Source organism: Crocodylus porosus, unplaced genomic scaffold (assembly GCF_001723895.1).
Source record: "Crocodylus porosus isolate Cpor-Errol unplaced genomic scaffold, CroPor_comp1, whole genome shotgun sequence".
Lineage (NCBI taxonomy): Eukaryota > Metazoa > Chordata > Crocodylia > Crocodylidae > Crocodylus > Crocodylus porosus.
In genome coordinates this window covers 4,131,081-4,137,080 of record NW_017728925.1, presented here as the reverse complement: position 1 = coordinate 4,137,080, position 6,000 = coordinate 4,131,081, and the positions used below count along the sequence as shown (strand labels likewise).

At 41.5% G+C, this 6,000-nt stretch overlaps 1 protein-coding gene across 3 annotated transcripts in view; it reads right to left on the bottom strand.

Moving 5' to 3' along the window:
- The window catches only part of EHMT1 (euchromatic histone lysine methyltransferase 1), a 154,321-nt gene that overhangs the window by 110,833 nt on the left and 37,488 nt on the right, over positions 1-6,000 (bottom strand). The gene's annotated exons all lie outside the window — the stretch shown is intronic.

Genomic DNA, 6,000 nt, shown 5'->3' with positions numbered 1-6,000 from the left:
GGAAGACCACTGGTAATGTAGTTGTATTCCCTACATTAGGGCTTTTTCAAATTTTAAGTGCAAATTAAAAAACCTAAATATCTAGTGCCATTTTAATTCCACCAACATCTGGACAACTCTGTGCCTTCATAAAGATTTTTACCCAGCTTTTTCTGAGGCTCAGTCTATGTGGTTCACACAGAAAAGCTCCTTTTACATTTGCATGCTTCAATCAGATTCTGTAGTTTCTATGCCAACATGCATTTGTAATTCCTTAAAAAGCACATTTTGGGGGAAGAAGGGGGAAGAGTTTGAAACATTACAGGTTTTTTCCCCCCCATCCAGAAAATCCATTCCCCACCCCCTCTACATACACCCCCAGCTTTAGTAGCCTGAAAAAGGCCAGAAAGCCATGATCCTAGCCATCCCAACTTTTCCACCTGCTTTAAAATGCAGTGAAGATTCAAGCAAAGGAAAGCCTTTTCAGTCAGTCTGAGGGTGATATATATATTTTTTAATTATTATTCTAGCTCACTGCCCTAGATTTTGGAACAGAAAAGAAAATTAAAATCTTCAGGCAGTATCTTGGCATTTAGAATGACTGTGGTCACAAACCTGTAAAGCAAGCCATATGGGCAGGTCCCAGCCCTGTGCCACAGGCCCACTCAAGAGTCCCAGCAAAGTCAATCAGCCCAGAGCAGATTGCAGAATCAAGGGCATATGCAAGCCACCAAACTCAAAAAGTCAAAGTACTGAGAGGCAAATAGCTGTCACTCAAATGCTACTGGGATACAGAGCAGTTTGATTTTTAACGGGCTGTCAGCAACACCCCATGCCATATCTTGCACTGTCTCCAACTCTATAGTTGGTCCTTTCATGATCAGAACCATGAGCCATACATGCACACAAAGCCACAACCAGGAAAAAAAAGAAAAAAGCAATCAACAATTTATGAAAATCATGGGGATACATATTACCACACCAGGGGGGAAAAAAACTGTCTAACACTGTCACTTTCTGCATCATTCTTATAACACAGGACTGCCAAGAGCTCATTAAGAAGGTACATAGTGGAAGAATATTCTGGCCTGACTACCAAGGTTGAAATGGGCCTTAGACAAATGCAGAACTGACTATCTTAAGAAAGGGATGTCTCGTTGCTCACCAAAAAGATGAACTGCTAAGACTGCAGTGGCAAATGTCTCTCTCTATGGAGATGCCTGATCATTTTCTCATCTGGGGGGTGTAGAGGGAGACAGAACAGAACACATGTACAGGATCCTAGTTGTCAGGGATGAAAGCATCTGTTAGATCCTGAACTTCATCTCCTTCACATAAGCAAAATATGGTCCCCTAGCCCAAGAGGTGTCAAAACTGTAAACAGAAGAAACCATTTCATCTCTGTCTCATGTTGCATTATCTTTGATCCTAGATGAAGCATGCAGGTCCCTTCTGTTACCCTGGGATTTACACCAACACAACTCCATAATATCAGTGGACTGACTCCAGATTTAGACTGGTGCATCTGAGAGGAGAACCAGCCCCTTCAGTTTGCCAACCAAAACAACAGCCATGTTTCCATCCTGCTTCTGCCATGAATCTAAGTTCAATACAGGACAGAATGACTCATGAGCTCTAACCGTAAGACCAAGAGGAAGCACTTAGGAGCACACAGCAATGGTTACTCTCTCTCATATCAGCTAAAATTTAGCATGTACAAAAGCATTAAAAAGGAGTCTTCTGAATGTGGATGGCAGGGGAGCTAGAAAGAACGAGAACTGTCAATTGAGTATGGAACAGACATTAAGCCAGAGGATCTGAAAAGTCATAAGGCAGCTATGTCAGCATATAGGGCTACCATTTTTTCTCCAGCAGACTAGTAATGTGTCCCAGCTGCCTAAAGCAGCTACAGCAGTGATGTACCACCAAAAATTCACGGTAAAGAGAGAGACACCTGTAAAATACTAGGATCTAGATGACTGAAAGAGACATAAGCCAATACCCTGGGATGGCCTACAGCACCTTGCAAACCTTTGTGCCTGCCACCTATTCTCTCCCCCCTCTTTATTGGGAAGATGCCCAAATGATCCTATCATGATCCTTAAAGAGCATTTCATAACCTTGGACATTTCATCATGTCATGATCCTCACTTAAAAGACCAATTATTCAAGTGCACTTTTGGGCAGCAACCTAGAAAGAACAGATATACTTAAAACCCTGCATGGCTCCTAGATTCAGATTTCTCTCTATTTCCCATGCATGTAGGGGTGCACCAATATATCAGCTGGCTATCAAATCAGCACCAATAAAAGGAGAAATGACATTATCAACCATCAGCTTTTCTTGGCCAATTAAATATGGCTTCATGACCAGAGCAACTTGGTGAGTGTAGTCCAGTCCCCACCACCGGCCCAAGCCCACAGCAAAGTACAGGTCCTGTCAAGCAGCAGGAGGGGGCACCAGGGACCTCCAAACTCACCAGACACTGCTATCTATACAAAGGTCCACCCCGCCTGGCAGCATGGGGATCAGAGCTGTGGGTAGGAGCTACAGGCAAGAGGGCAACGTGCATGGGAATAAGGCAGTTGATACCTTCCACATTGAGGGCAGGCAGGAGGTGGGGGGGGTGAGTGTATGAGAGAGAGAGAAATGCAAAACAAACAAAAGAAAAGTTTATGTCAGTAGTTTAAAATGCCTTGCACTATTACTAAATATCAGTTACTGCATCAGCATCAGCCAATATGGTCGGTTAATCATCAACTATTGGTATTGGCCAAGAAAATGTTTATTGGTGTATCCCTACATGCATGTCTAGAATATAGTGTGCATGGGTCAGATTCTCAGAGAATATAAATTAGTATAGCCACATTAACTCCAAAAGAACTACACTGAGGTTACTGTAATTATGAATCTTGCCCTACATGTAATGAAGGGATTGATCCTAACACACTGAAGTCAATAGGAGATTTTCTGCTGAAATCAAAGAGAATAGGAACAGGCTACTAGACTGCAAGTTCATTAGAGCTGGGAGAATATCCTCCTGGATGCATGTGAAATGCCAAGCACATCATCAACAAGTAATAATAATCATAATCTGCAGCACAAACAGAATAAACATAATTGGAGAGTTTTATGCTACGGGGAGTCCTTGGAAGTCCTCTGAGGCCTTCAGAAAGAAAGAGCATTCCATTGTAACATGCAATGGAGACTGATTTTAAATACCTCCTTGGCAAAACAGAAGTCTACTAGGAGTCTCATAAGTGAACTGTCTTGCCAGTTTTATGGTGCTTAAATAAAACTAAAAGACCACTCTAAGATCAATGCTGGAAAAAGTGGGTGGAGATTTACTCTCGTAGCAGGGGAGTCAGTGCCAAACTCTAGATGGCAACACAAGCCATTATCATCTGTGCTGTTGGGCTGATGGAAATCCACTTGGGTCCTTGATCCTATGTGCAGAGCCCATTTCCAGTGGGTGCCTTATGGGACTATTGCACCCAGCAAGTAAGACAATTACGACTAGCTGGACTAAGCACTATGAAAAGATAAAGAAATTGAATTAACTCCTACCCCTCTCCTTCCTGTAATGGATTATTCCAGCACTTTTGGGACACCTTGGCAGTAAGGGAAGGGGAAACACACACAACAGATACTGGTGATTTTTTGCTTAGTGATTTCTTGCTAACCTTCTATGTTGAAACACTGCCTTGGAACTGCCAAGAACCTGTCCTTAATGCTTTCTGGTCATGCAATAAGATGAGGAAGGAGATAAGCGAGTGTATTTCTGCTGAATAAGTGGGGATGCATCCACCTATGCCAGGTCTGAACTGGCTCACTACATGCCAAGCTGATACAGTAAAAGACCTGGGACAAAAAGACTCCCGTTCATCGCTCAGGAAGATGCCCGGGTATAGCACATCATGCCTTCTTCCCTCCTGCCCACACGATAATCATGCTTTGGGCTTGCCTGTATTCACGATTTGAAACTTTCTGTAATCCCCAAAGCTCACTGCAATTCGAATTGTGCAGAGGCCATGAATGCATAATAGGATCAGCACTGCAACTGGAATATAAGCTAAAACATTCATGACCTGTGTGAGGGACAACACAGGCTTCAGCACTTAGCATTTGTGGTGGGCAGGAGATTGATCATATCAGCCACAAGAAGCCATGTCTGCCAGTTAGTACCGGAGCTGTTTGTTCAGCTCATAAGCCATTTTGTCCTGTGTTGAACTTAGATTCATGGCAGAGGTAGGAGGGAAACATGGCTGTTGTAGTTTGGCAGGCAAACTGAAGGGGCTGGTTCTTGTCTCAGATGCACCAGTCTAAATCTGGAGTCAGTCCACTGATGTTATAGAGTTGTGTTGGTGTAAATCCCAGGGTAAAGAGAATGGACCTGCATGCTTGATCTAGGACCAAAGATAATACAACGAGACAGAGATGAAATTGTCTCTTCACCAGGCACATACATGCTGACCTGTCTCTCTCTCTCCAATACCTCCTGTCATCACCAAATACAAAATTGTGAAAAAGCCATCCAGCATTTGCTGTATTAACCAAGTAACACTCCCTGGGTACAAAAAATAAAATCAAGTGACATTTAGCAATCTAAACAGCCAGGTGCGATATGCAATAAGAGTCTCATAGTCCCATCACAGCTGCACTGAAACAGATCTTTAACCATTTTCAGGCAGTTTAAGACAGCTAACCAACTTGCTGGCAAACGCATACAATGCGCAAGGACAATGTTCCTCATTTAAAAAATGTTTTGTATTTGATGCTGTGTAATTTTGTGGACTTCAATTCCAGCCAGTCCACATTGCTAGCAAAATCCTGCATAAGACACACTATCTACCACAACAGGCATGACCCCATTTTTAATATGTAGAAGGGAAAAAACCCTCATAATCCTGCAGAACACAGAGCAAATGGTGCTCTCTGGGGCTACTTGAATACCAGCCTATTAAAATCCAAACCCTCTCCTATAGCAGCTCAATGATTTTAAACAATCAGACATCTTTTCAGCCCAGGTTTTAAGCACTTTGCCTGGCAACTCTGTCTGAAGGGCAAATCATTATGGAAATAGACAGACAATTAATTTTCTTTTATTCTGGAAGAGAGGATTATTGGAATAAATAAAATAATCAGCTTAGACAAGAGCACAATTTGCAACATGGAAAACAACAGGATGTTTGCATTTTTCATTCCCATGAAAAGATTTTCTTGGATTTCTTGGTTTTCAGGATGACTACAGAACTTTTGGAGGTAAATAACCTTGGAGAGCTGACTCCTGCCATTCCCCTATTGGTGATCATCTGGAGGAAGGGAGAAAAGATGACTGCCATTTCAGACACTATTATTACCATTTTATAAGCAGCTATTTAGAAAGAAAAGGACACAAGAAAAGAAAAAATTCTGATCTCATTTTGTACTAGTGTAAATCTGGAGTAACTTCCCAGAACCAGGGGACAAAATTTATACTAGTGTGGATGAGTTCTGAATCTGCCCCTAAATTAAGTGTAGGAGGAAGGTTACACAGACAATGCTTGCTAGTGAATGCAGAAAAGAAAGTTGCTGCTTTCTGTTCAGTTTGAATATCTAATGGTAGTTCATAGTACTTGGATCTCATTTTTGGAATGGATCAAGTTAGTAGGTTGTTTCAAATACTTTGGATAGTCAATTCACATATAAGTACTTGTTAAATACCTGGCATTTAACTCCTCATCTCTAATGGAGAAAGAAGGAGACATAAATGGGGACTATGTTTTATACCAGGAAGAAAGAAGGAATTGACTTACTCATAAGAATTCTATAGGCATTACTGAAACATTCATCTTATAAACTGCTTGTATGTTTAAAAAAAAAAAAGTTTAGGAACTTTTGTTCACGGTTGCTAAGGACCCGAGAAAAAACCCAAAGACACTAAGATAATAACTGATGGACACAAACAGTCCAAGGAACACTAAGGACTGTAAAAGCATGGAGAAATTAAATTGATGATCTGGAAAATAAGATAAGATTAA